Source organism: Corvus moneduloides, chromosome 9 (genome assembly GCF_009650955.1).
Source record: "Corvus moneduloides isolate bCorMon1 chromosome 9, bCorMon1.pri, whole genome shotgun sequence".
Classification (NCBI taxonomy): domain Eukaryota; kingdom Metazoa; phylum Chordata; class Aves; order Passeriformes; family Corvidae; genus Corvus; species Corvus moneduloides.
In genome coordinates, this window is record NC_045484.1 from 1,172,217 (window position 1) to 1,185,630 (window position 13,414).

Consider the following 13,414-nt stretch of genomic DNA (forward strand, 5'->3'; position numbering starts at 1 on the left):
TGAAGCAGACAAAAGGAAGTACTTTTTCACACAACACATAATTACATTGTGGAACTTATTGCCGCAGGATGTCACGGAGGCCAAAAGTATAAACGAATGAGGAAAAAAACAAAAGGGATTACACAAATTCATGCAACCTCCGGCTTAGGAAGTCCCTCAACTGCTGATTACCAGGAGCTGGGAGGATATGCCAGAGGAAGGATCACTTTATACTCTCCCTCTTCCGATATCCCTTCCTAAGCATCTGCAGCTGGCCACGGCCAGGCCCTAGTTGTTGCCCAAGGTGGATGTTTATTCTGAGCCAGTCTGACAGTGTTTGTATCCTCCTGGGAACTCCCTTATGGATGGAGCCTTAGGGATCAGAGGCATCTCTGGGAGAGATAGAGGACTGACCCCTAACTTTGTTACCTCCAGCCCGATGCGGTCACGGCAAAGTCTGTCGTGGCCACTCTTTGCTGATTTAGGCTGGTGTAATTGAGGCCAGATTGAGCCCTGGAACCTTCACAGAGACTCTTCCGCTTTCCTTGCCCATGGGATTAAGCACTGAAATCTCTGTGCTAAAACCCTCTTTGAACGGGGATGGCAGATAATGCGCAAACTGATTTAAAAAAACCCCCAGCACTGGGGAAAGTTAAATATTAAAGAGCCAAGGCCCAGTTTTAACTGCTGCTGCCATCCCTCCTTCATCTCGTGCCAACTGCCTCCAGGATACATGTGCTGACACTGAATTTCTACCTCACAAAAGCGGCCGCAGCATGGGCTTTAAAACTCAGCCCATTAATACTGGGATAGGAAGCAGAAAAATAGAACAAAAGCAGCGAGAGACTCCTCCAGTTCCCACTCTGACCATGCCCGAGCCATCTCTGGAGCATCACAGGCCATGCTACCCCTGCCCCAGTGAGGCATTTTGCCCCTTTGACTTCCCAACATTAGTTGGTCTAAAATATTTTGCTGCCCGCTTTGCCCTGCTGTAACTAAACTATAATTTTCCCTAGCAGAGAGGAGGGATTTGGGAGAAACATCTGGTCTCATTTCATCAGGATAACAGCTCTGTCTCTATTTATACACGCGCTGAGATCGTTGTGGCTCTCAGCTGTTCTTCTCCCGACAGCCCCTTTCAAGCTGCCGTGTCCTGCTCCGTTGGGGCAGGCATCGGGTCGGGGCCAGCCTGCTGCCACGTGAAACAGGAACCAGGCCCAAAAATGTGGGCTTGTGAGAGCTTGTCCTCTCCACGCTTGGGGCTTGCTGTCTGCTGGGCTGGTGACAATGTGCCTTGATGGATGGTTGCTCCTGTCCTTCTATCCTGCTGGAGAGAAAACAGGGAAAACCCGTCTGACTAGAGAGTTTGTTGGAACTGGATGATGTTTAAGGTCCCTTCCAACCCAAACCATCCTATGACTGGGAAAATAATTTTCTCGGTAATCCCAGAGACTTTGCTGGTCAGGGATCAGGCCTGCCATGAGTCAGCCTCATTGGTCTGAATACACAAACTGGCTTTTCTCTGAGGTGTTAGCAAATAAACTGTGACCCTGCCGAGACACGGGAGGCTCGGGGACTCTGCTCGGGAAGGCAGCACGTCCTACTTAATTCACCGCAGTGGGGAAAATCCGCTCTGCTGCCTCCACTCCAGTGCTCGCAAGACATCGCATCTCATCCGGTGCGTTCAGAAAAACCCTCAAGTCAAATGGCCAAGTACCTGGAAAATCAGCACATCGCACGTTCAGCAGCGCAAGTCACCGTCTGAGAGGAACGCTCACACCGTGAATGATGATGGGGCGTGGGTGGGCATTAATCATCTCAAGCAAGTCTGTCCCACTGCCTTGCTTTTCCCTCTGCTCCCATCCTGATCTGCTCAGAGCCCCACATGCCCTCGACACGCAGCTATTTCAGCACCACTCCCCCTCCTCTTCTCATATGTTATTATTTGTATATAATGAATAATCATTCATTGATTATTTTCTTACACTCAGCTGCTAGAGGAGGAACCGCTCAGAGACCCCGGGCTTTGTAACCCGAATGAGACCAGCGTTTTCAGATGCTCCTATTGATTGTACTAAGGTTGCAAACTCCCTGGAGCAGGGTTGAATTTCACCCTCTGATGTGATCCTGCCCCTCCGAAGTACTCCTTCGGAACACTGTTCTCAGCTGTGACCTGAGGTTGAGTAGATCAATATTTGTTGACTCAGCTTGGGTCTAATTTTCATATGCGCTGGGTAATCCAAGCCCGCCCGAAAACAACAGATAGGGCCTGTTGCATGAATCAGACAGAAATGTGGACCCTGCCTGAAACACCAGCCTTTCGGAGCAACTCGAGGCAGGAAATATGACTCAGTCTTGGGAGAACATCATCCAAATATAAACCCTGGTGATGCTGTGGACTGTTTGGGGTGAGGGGTGACTGGCTGAAGCCTTGTGAGCTCTTCACTTCCATGACTTTTCTGGATGAGAAACATTTTTTTCCCCTCATTGAGTCAGTCCTTTTGTGGCACATCAAGTATTTTTGCAGAATGTGTCAGAAGTGCACCAAACCGGCCAATTTCTGTGTAATTGCTGAGAAACGTTCTCTCAACCTCGGCAAAACTATTCAGAGGAGACTAAGGGAGCAGCCTGAGATAACAGCACCTTATCCTTCCAATAGGGTGTTCTTAGGGTGAAATGTGCCTTAATCCCAACCTCTTTATAAAAAGCAAATGTGAAAGTATATGCAGCACTAAGTTTAAATTTTTTTTCCGTCCTCATGGGATCTAGGGAGGAGGGAAATGAAGAAAGGCTGGTGGTGGAATAGAAAGGTCTGATTTTGGATCTTTTCTCTGGAAACAAAGCTCGAGGAATGGCTGGATGTGGCCATGCCAGGGTACCTGAAGTCCGATCAAAGGCTCTCACAAGTCAGCACAGGACCCTTGTTAAAGAAGGTGGAGCTGCTCAAATCCTCTTCCATGACAACATGTCCCCTCACCTTGCAGGTCAGGAACATCCAGACATAAAAAATCCTTCAGCCTGTGAAAAGCAGTCAGCTGGCTTTAAAGCCCAAATTACTTTTTTTTTTTTAAATTTCTCCTTTTAGTAGTGGCTGCCTGCCTGCTGCAGCCTCGACTTTAAAACAAAAAAACCAGCCTCCAGCAACCTTCAGAACAGATCTGTAAAACTCTCCAACTGACTCTAACAAGCAAAGGCGAGATTGTGACAAACCTGCCAGCTTTCTCTTCATGGGCTGGATCATCTTCAGGGAGCCCAGGACTGGCACTTAAAAATGTAGCCTTTGAACAGGTCCTTTTTTTGTGATAAAGCCAGTCCCCAGGACACTGGGGAGGTGACGACAACAGATGCTGTGATGAGTCAGTGCAGAAAAGGTTGTGGGATGGACATAGGGTCAGTGAAAGGATGCACTTACTGGACTGTAACTCAGCCAGAGAGGTTTGGGTTTTGTCTTTGAGCAAGAAATGAGGCCAATAAGGAAGGAATGATTTATTTGTCCTTATTTTCCTTGCCAGGCTCCCGGTTAGGTGACTTGGCTTGAACTTTGAGCAAAGAGCAATCACTAGATTTATTCACATCTCTAGAATCACAGGGTTCTTTCTCTGGGCTGCCTATATTACAGATGTTACTTCCCTCCTCTGTGTTTTTGTTCTCCCTTGCCCAAACAGATGGGTTCCCTTCCCTCACTATTGTGAGCAGAGGCAAATAAACAGGCACTTGTGCTCTGTTGTGTGGTTACCCAGGGAGGCTGTTGTTTGCGAGCAAAGGTTGTACCAGGACACAAATAATCTCGTTTGGTGTAGCCTGGAGATGGCTCTTCACTCCAACTACAGCCGTGGGGTTCTCCACGCTGCACTTCCATGTTTACCACGGGATCTTTCATCAATCAGGAGTGAGCAAGAGTGCTGTGAGATGCTGACACTTCAGAAGAACGGAGGAGCAAACTCCTCCTCTCCCCTCCCAGTCCAGCAACCTATTGTTCCTTGAGATGTTTGAATAAATGAAGGAAAACACTGCTCTGGAGCTTGTGACAGCTCACACGCACACAAATGCAGCATCCAGCCTTCTCCCCTGTCCTGTGAGCAGACCCTGACAGTTGATACACATTCCCTTGCACCACAAACAGGAGCTGCTCCTGCCAGCTTAGGGAATTTCCTCCTGGACCACACAAAAGTAGTTGACCGGAGCTGCCAGCTGTCAAAGCCAAGTCCAGCCCTGCCTCCCACCAGGAGAGTACCTGCAAAGATGCTGGGTTGGAGATGCATCCCTGAGACTCACCTGTGAACCTCCTGGGAGCAGAGCCAATCCCACAGGGTTGATGGCCGTGGTGGGCCCTGGTCCAGGAGCAGGCATCACGGTGACATGGATGAGATACTCAGTCCCTGTGAAAAACACAGAGATGATTAAAGCTTCCTGCCAGTGCTTGTAGTTGTTCAGGCTGCGTTTCAAATAAGATGTAGGAATCCCAAAACTGGGCTGTATGAAAGAAAACAGAGTCTCAGAGCAGGAAGGGTGGAAAATGGCTGTGTGGTGCTTGTCAGAGCAGCCCTTCAGCCCCAAGAGTGCAATCAAGATGTAGGATTGCGAGGAGGAGATTCAGGACAGTGGTACAGAGGCAGGCTGGAAATCACAGAAACATCTTGGGCACTTGAGAAGAAGCACCTGAGCAGCCACACCTCCACTGAACACAAGGATTTCAGCACATGACAACAGCCACAGTCAGAGCAGCGATGTAGCTTTGTGTTCCTGAGCAGTGTTCTCTCCTGAGGAGACGGTCTTGGCTCCCTTGGTTACCACGTGAGCCTCAGGTCTCACTCCTCAGGCCTTTGTTTTTCCTGCCACGGTCTCTGCAAGGATTTTGATGCTCTCTCCCACTGGGTGAGAGGGTACTAATCTACCTGGGGATTTATTGTAAGAGATGAGCAGCAACATCCCTCCAGGAGGTACCTGCTGCTCATGCTGTGCCTACGTAGCGTTTGGGGCATCAGATATTCTACCCCAGTCAGTTAAGAGTGTCCCAGGAAAAAAACACTGCCATGCTTTTCCAGGAATAAAGCAGGCATTTGGAGCACAGCTGACAGCAGTGCTGTCTGTGCAGGAGGGGAGAGAGTCCTGAAGGTGTTGAGCAGATTGGAGCAACACTGGGCTGCTGCAGCACAGGGACAAGACCAGCAGCACAGGATGGTACCCTTTTTACAGTCCCTATTCTTCCCTTAATTACAAGCTTAAGTGATGGCTAATAAGGATGCTCCAAAACAAATAAATTGAGCTGCTGCTGTAATTAAGTGGCTTTTGCTGCATGCAGTGAGCCAGACCCATCTGTGTGGTAGCTCAGCAGAAGCCAGGAGGGTTCCGCAAGGGATTCACTTCAATTGCATCTGAACTGCTTCAAGGTGGAGATGACCATCCTGTTTCCTACACTGCCAGCCAAGAAACACTGGCCAGTCCCCCAGACAGTCATCCTGGGCAGAGGCACGGTCATTCACAGACATTTAAGTTGGTTGCACCTGCCTTCATGGCAGGTACATTGAGGTGAGACCTTCCTTGCTTGTGGGAGGGAAGCTGGAAGGTGGTGGGAAGGTGCATTTGTTTCTCTGGGCAGCAAATACCACAGCAATGACACTTGATGGCTGTGCCCCTGGTTTTTAATCAGGGCTGTACAGAAGAGACAAGAAGCAATTACTGCTGGCCATTGCTTATTTGATGAAATGAGCTGACAGGCTCCCTGTGGCAAAGTGCAGCAAAAGGCTTCTCAAGTTGTCCACTTGAGCTCACAGGTAAGGGCTGACGCCTGGCAAGGGCAGATATGAAGGACAGTGTAGCAGAGAGAGCCCATGCCGTGATGGCCCTGCAGATGTACAGCCTGAATTCCAGGAGCCTGAGCTCCCAAACCACAGCTAATGCTCCCACAAGCCTCCACTGTCCAGGTGTGCAGTGCCCAGTCCTCTCTGCAGGTACAGTCCAAAATGTTTAGGGCTTCCTGTGTGTGAGCGCACATTTTTGCCTGAGAAATACCGAGCGTCCGGGAGCTGCATCGGGTATTTTTCCTCCCACCTCTGTATTTTCGCTGGGTGTGTAGTCTCAGCACTTCTATGACCACGGATGCTATTTGAAAAAATCCACTTGTTCCAGAGAAGAGTCAGTTCATGGCCCTTTTGCAGGATTCCAATCCAAGTTGTGCATGGTATTTAGTACCAAGCTGGTATATCTAAAAATGGTACCAGCGCTCAGCTTGAGCCTGCTCCCTTCTCCTTCACGTCACCACAAGGCACCAGGGCTAGTGGTCATGGCATAGTAAGAAAGGCACTCTCTCTCTAAGCAATAAAACACCACCTATTGGAGCTAATCCTGGAAGGAAGAAGGGGATACACAGAAAATACCACACCCATTCAGTTGCAGTGCATCCCTCACTGTGGCACATCAGCTGGAGCCCTGATCAGGGCGCAGATCCTGTCTCTCAGTCCCCCTGCTGTTACTTTGCTCTTTAGAGCTCTTGCTGGATTTCATGAGAGGAAGCCACCTCTCTTCCTGATCCGGAATGCCACACAAAGGCGTGGTCCCATGCAGACACGCTGCTTCACCTGCAGATAAGGACACGCAGGTGCTGTGATCACCTCTGCCAGCTGGGAGCTACCTCCAGCACAATCAGCCAGCCAAGCCCACCCCGCGCCAGGGAATACGCCTGGCATGGCACGGGCTGGACAGCCACGCTGTGCCTGTGGCACAGCCACACCCGGCCCTGGCCCTGGGTCTCTGTCCGGCAGCTGCTGTGCGGAGCAGTAACTGCTGGGTGTGCTCTGGTCTTCCTCTAACAAATAGCCATACTGATTTCTCCACCCCAATTTTTTTCTCATCATCCCTCCCCCACATACATTCCCATCTGCCTTCTGGACAGAGAGTTATTGTAAGATGTTTCAGCCCGAGAAACACATTATTTTCTCCAAAAATAGTTTTCTCCAAAAATCATGCGCAAATGGCAGCGCAGCTTTGGAGTGCGAGATCCCCAGAGGGGAAGGGACAAATCTGTGGTTAAACTGAGGGATGGAGAGTCAGCAGATCAGGGTTCTCATCCCCTGGCTTTGCGAGCTCTGACTCAACCCATGGCCCCTGAATATTTGGTTTCCCCATTGGGAAAACCGGTGTGGTGACACACTGCGATGGCAGCACAGAGCCCTTTTCTGCTGCTGGGATCCACCACAGGCTTCTGCAAAGGCACTCTCTCACTACCAAAAAAAAAAAAAAAAAAAAAAAAGTAAAAAAAAAAAAAAAAATCAAGCCTTTGGAATCCAAAATGCTCCTCTGCAAAGTATTCAACTGGTGTGGCTCACTGGAGCTGCAAAGATCTACTTAGATACTCTAAATATTTACCCAGCATTTTTATATTTACCCAATATTGAAAGTGCTCAGTGCCCAGTCCGCTGGGGATGCACAGCTGTGCTGGGAGCAGGACTGTGAGGAGCTGCAATGACCCTGTTGCCTCTCCAGTCCCCCCAAGCTGGGACAGAGCATCCTTTCTTTTTTCCCATCTTCTTTTCCCCATCATTCATCTCTCCCCTTCAGCACCCTCCGGCTCCCCCAGGTGTGCCTGAGCTCAGCCCCACACAGGGCTTCCTTTGCTTTCCCCCCAAGCCCAGCATTGAAGATCTTTGCTCCCACACCATCATGCTGGAGCACTCCAAAGGTACTCCTCTGCTTTAGCTGTAAGAGCTTTATGAAACACTGCCCTGGCAAGAGGGTGGTAGAGCCTTCCCTGCTGCAGGCTCTGCTGTTCATCCCTGGACAAGCCTCCTGAGGAGGAGATGCTCAAGGCTGCCGAAGTGGCAGAGCTCCTGGTCATGGGATGCCCCATGCCCTCCTCTGCAGCCCCACAAGGTACAGGGATCACTGCAAAGGCTTGTGGTGTTTATTGGATCACCGAGAATAATCTAATACCTTTACACTGGGGAAGGAAATTGCGTCATGTTTCTCAAGGGAGCTTGTACCTGCCCTGCCTGGCTCCAGGATTTGCTGTTCCTCTGCTCCCCTCTTTCAGCTCCAATCATCTCCCTCTCCATAACCCACTCTACTTTGGATCTCTCCTTGTCCCCTCTACAAACACTGACAGGGTAGTGGCCACCAGCTTCACACACCAGAGAAAGCCCTGCTCTGGGAATTCGATAGTGCTTCCAGCCCCCTCTCCAAACCCTCTGCCGTGGCCATTTGCCCTGAAACCCTCTTTAACATGAGAACCCGCTTATTTCTTTTAGCATTTGGGCAACACCTTACAACAGCATAAGCCCTGCTTTGCAGTCAGCCACTTTAAATGCTGCATTAGCAAGAAAAACTTACCTCTGTTCACTGACACCTCTCCAGGCTCTTACCAAGGAGAACAGAGAGTCTCGGACTCCCTTTAACAAGGGTGGACACTGAATTGACACACAGGTGACTCGGCCAAGATCTTTAGGAGGAGAAGCAGCAGCAGAGCTGGAAGATGTTGTAAGTCCCATCCCAGTGACCTTACCTAAGAACAGAACAGAAACAGAAGTTACGTGCATGTTGCAAAAGGTGTAGAAGACTGAAGAAAAGAGGAAGGTCAAATCCAGGATGCAAGGCAGCGTGATGTTCAGATCTCCCTCCCGTCCCACATGTCACTTACAGTGTCTGCCAGCCCATCCCAGCCTACACGCCCACCACGGTGGAGTGTTCAGGATGTTTGCCATTGTCCTTGAAAAAGCAGAGCTCTAAAAATGTGAGGTTTTAATTTTTCCCAAATATTTGCACTGGGGAAAGGGGATGCCAAGCTTAAAATCCAAAAGGCCTCGGGTACCTGCACCCCCTAGGAGCTAAAAATCCACACGAGTCTCCTACAATGATCAAAGACTAAAAGAAAAAACATCCCAAATGGAAGCACAGCACAGAACTGTCCCAGCACTGCTGCTCCTTAATGCTTGCTGCCCATTTCCCACCGCCTCCCATGGGACAACATCCCCTGTATTGGGAAGACCATGGGGAAAATCTGCCGGGCCTCATGTACCTGCACTAAGGAGCTAAAATCCACAGAAGTCTCTGTAAAGATCCACCCAGGCCGGAAGAACAAACACCTTTCCATGCCTGGGCGATGCTTACGTGGTCCTTCTCGCACCGAGCTCTTCATGCTGAGCCGTCTCCTTTGGTTTCCCGGTCCGTGCGCGGTGTCTCTCGTGCCTTGATCACAATCCTGAAGTCCAGAGGGGTGAAAATACTCGGTATTCCCGGAGAAAGGCAATCCCTGCCCAGTGAAGCAGCGCGGTTGCTGGGCTGCTGCTGCCATCTTCTGCCCGCCTGGAACTCCGCCGCTCGCAGCTGCCCCCGCCTCGGCCCAGGCCGGGGGAAAGGCGCTGAGGAAAACGCACGGGGGTTCAGGAACGGGCTCGTGGTCCCTCATGGGCCAGTGTGGGGGCAGATCCAGGTGTGTGCCGTGCAGGTTGCCCCCTTCGAGCCTTGGCACCGTGGCTGTGGATGCGGACGAGGGGATGCCGAGCGCTGCCGATGGAGGAGGCGCAGGCTCTGCCTGAGGAGCCACATGCGGGAGGGGAAGGCGATAAATACGCGCAGCTAATGCAACTGCTAAGTGGACTGTTACTAGGCACAGCGTGAGCCGTTCACGGTTCCTCCTGAAAACACAGGGAAATCAAATGTTTAATTCAGAGGGAACAGCAGGACTGCGCGGTTTCTCTCCTGACACCCATCTAATAAGGGGTTTTTTTGGCAGGGAAGCAGAGGAAGTGGTGTGACTGGCGCTAAAGCTGCGGCAGCAGAGAGTGTCGTTGATCAGAAGGTAAGGATACAAAGCCATTGTTTTCCAGAACTGCAAGGACTTTTGTCTCTTTGTTCAGGGCTTTAGTTCTGCCTCACAACCCTCAGATTACTTTTTTCCCCCCTTACCCTGTCATTTTTGGCAGAGTGGGATACTTGGGGGAAGCTTTTCCAAACAGCGGGCTGTTAAAAGATGTAAAAAAACCTACTAAGACAAACTTTTTCAGATACCAAGCCCCACCATGGGTTCAGCTCAACAGATCTTTGGCCCCATCCCTCCTTGGGATTCCTTGTCACAGGTCTTTAAGCAGATGCTGTAGCAGATCCCTGCAGGTGTTGCATGAGGACGTGGTGCAATTGCCAGCCCGCTGTGGCACAATCTCGCTGGTTCTTGGCCACGGGACGTGGACTCAACCAGGGTAAACAGCAGCAGCAGCTGCTCGGGGGGCAGCACATGAAGCATAATTCTACACCTGGGTATTTCAGCTGTCAGAAATTGTCAAAAAAGCTGGCATCTGGTCTCTTTGGCATGTATCTGTGTAAGCTGAGGTGATCGTTTCAGGTTTGCACCTTGATTTTCCCTCCCTCTAAGCAGGGGAAAGCATGCAGGTCCCACAGGGGTGAGGATTGCACAGCGCCCGGGTGGGTGCAGCCTGTGAGAGCTTCAGTCAGCAGCCCTGACCTGTTGAATTTCAACAGTCTGAAGGTGTCGGGGGCTGCAGGAAGGGCAGCTCTTACAAACTAAACCCACACAGATACAGTGCAAACTTCAGAACTATTCAACACCAACTTTCTACACAGAATTTGACATTCCTGGTGAACCTGTTCAGTGCTGAGACACCACAGGCCACGTGCAGTGGTGAGTTAATTCCCCACTCCCCTCGGTGGGAAGCATCCTGAGCAGGCCCTGTCACGAAGCTGTCTCACCACAGAGGAGCTCCGTGTCCGCGTGTCTCCCCTGATGGGCTCCAGGGCAGCAGCTCTGGTTGTGAGCAGCAGTGTCTGTGCCACTCAGCCTTCACCAGGGAGCTGTAGCGGGGTGTCCAACTCCTGCAATTTTTGGCAGCAGCCGCCAGCTGAAATGCCAAGTTCTCCATTCCTCTGGAACACGGGAACATCCCCTGACAAAGCCATTGAAATGAAGCAATGTCCTGAGGTTCTGACAGAGAGATGGCAGCAGAGGAGGGGCCAGGCTGCAGGAAACATTTCTGTACCTTGATCCACGCCACCCTCCTCCTCCTGCTCCACAGCAGAGGCAATTACATGGGCTGTCTGAATGGTACAGGAGTGACATTTTCAGTACAGCCTGGAGTTAATGTACTCCTGCTTGTAAAGTCAGCAGCAAACACGGGTCCTTGCTTAGCAGAACGTTTCACTTCACTACATCAGAGCTTTGTGCTGGGGCAGAGGGAAAGGGATGGGGCTCCTTTCTGTAGACATCCTCCTCGGATGGCAGTACCCAGCAGATCCCTGGTGGCAGAGGAGTTCCCATGGCCTGGAAACATTGTACCTTTCAGAAGTCATGGCACGTTTTTCCCACTGTGCCATATGCACATTTAAATACGTACAGAGAAAGAGTTGGTCACACCCCAGCTTCCCACTTGCTTGAGAAAAACCTCAGTCATCCCACCTGAGGTGCTCTGTGCTTCTCTGAGCAGAGCAGCTTTTGCAGGGCTGCTGGGTGAGCCTTCAGTCTCAGGTGACAGTGGCAGCTGGGGATGACACTGAACGTGAGCTGGCTCCGAAGGGCAGCACAAGCCACAGCACGAACTGCAGCTGGAGCAGAGGGGAGGTGAAACACTCACAAGCAGCAGAGCAGTTGGCACGGCCATCGAGGCCATCAGTGGGGACAGAACCACAGGAAGGGTTGGGTTGGGAGGCACCTTCAAGCTCATCTCATTCCAGCCCCCTGCCATGGGCAGGGACACCTTCTGCTATCCCAGGCTGCTCCAAGCCCCATCCAACCTGGCCTTGAACACCCCCAGGGATCCAGGGGCAGCCACAGCTTCTCTGGGTAGCCTGTGCCAGGGCCTCCCCACCCTCCCAGGGAAGAATTTTTCCCCATTATCCCCTCTAAGCATCAAGGAAGCTCTGGAAAGTGGGACTGAAGTAAAAGCCCTCCTCAGCATGTAGGTTATGCCTCAACACTACATGCAAGACCTCCAGCAGGTCCATCTTCTTTCCTCACTCTCCTTGCAGGTTCATGTGGGAGGGCAGGATTGTGAGAGTGGATTTTGCAAGAAGAAAAACCCTCCTCTTCCCCCTAACCTGTTGCTTCTGAAGAACCTTTTGTGCTGTGGGAGAATTCCAAGTCCTTACCAGGAGGATGCTTTTTCCAGTTCTTCCTTTATCTTCTCCATTCCCCAACAATACCCATCCCCATGTTGGAGCACTCTCCAAGCTTGAAGGGGTAAGCATGGGGAAGGCTCCTCAGAATTATTCTAGCAAATCTCCTTTTTTTTTCCTTCGTAGAAACAGAGTTTTGTGAGCAGTTAGGCCCCTGGCACAGGAACTCCAGAGTCCTGGTTCTCTAAGAAACAAAAATATTAAATCAAGAAATCCCATTTTCCCCTCACCCTTTTAAATCTTCTCTCATTGGGTTGGAGCCAGGGAGTCATTAACTCCTGGATGGGTACAGCAAGGCCAGAATTGTGATGTGCTTAGTGGCAATGCCATAAAGACCCGCTCATTCCCATACCAAGGGGCTTGTGTTCTTAAAGAATAATGTGTTGGGATAATGCTTCAGAAGTGGATTAGTGGATCCCGATGCTCCTTCATTTGCATTTCCCCCCCGGAGCACATTTGATGGCGTTCAAATCATTTTTTTACTTATTCAATGGTATTTTAATCCTTAAGTAATGGCTCAGCTCCACAGAAATATTTACATAGCCACCATCCAGCACACTCAAGGATGTAGAGCAGAGGAATACCCAGGAGCTGGTCTGGTCCTGCATTATTTCACTGCCAGCGGTGGGTCCCAGGAGTGGAAAGCCCAGACTCTGATACAGACTTCTTCCTATACATCATTCTGCCCCTTCCTTCCCTGCAAAGCCCCACGGCCATCACCATAAATACCTGTGACTGAATTTGCAGCTAAATGAAGCCTTCAACCACCTGCTCCGGCACAAGGCCACAGGAAAGGTCATCATCTCCAGGTGTAAGCTGGCCTCTCACACTGCTTATCCAACCCCATCAGCAGGCTGGGGGCCACTTCCCCCCCCCCCCCCCGGCAACAGCCTAATTCTGTGTATGGGCTGCAGTCACTGGTTATGGGAGCAGAGCACCATGGCTCATTTCCAGCCGCTTCTCGCGGTTTGAGCTGTACAAAGAGCAACTGAGGCCAATCAGGGTCCCACTGGTGCCCATTTGGGAGCCACTGCCATGGCAGGGGTGATGCACAAGTTGCCCAGAGAAGCTGTGCCTGCCCCAGGATCTCTGGGAGTGTCCAAGGCCAGGTTGGACGGGGCTCGGAGCAGCCTGGGACAGTGGAAGGTGTCCCTGCCCATGGCAGGGGGTGGAACAATATGAGCCTTCCAACCCAAACCACTCTGTGATTCTGGATCAGAGCAGTGCCCCAGCAGCAGCTGGACAGGAAAGTCTGAGCTGAAATGGGGACCAAAATGAGAACGATGGCAGGGTACAGGTTTGTGTGTTTTGAACAGGG

The 13,414-nt window shown here is 51.0% G+C and overlaps 1 long non-coding RNA gene across 1 annotated transcript; it reads right to left on the bottom strand.

Moving 5' to 3' along the window:
• Positions 1 to 8,523, bottom strand: LOC116448373. The gene is made up of 3 exons (XR_004241912.1): positions 8,337 to 8,523; positions 4,255 to 4,358; positions 1 to 1,306 (listed from the first exon to the last, which is right to left on the bottom strand). It is a non-coding gene; the product is annotated as an uncharacterized LOC116448373 (long non-coding RNA).
• Positions 8,524 to 13,414: the final 4,891 nt, after the last annotated feature.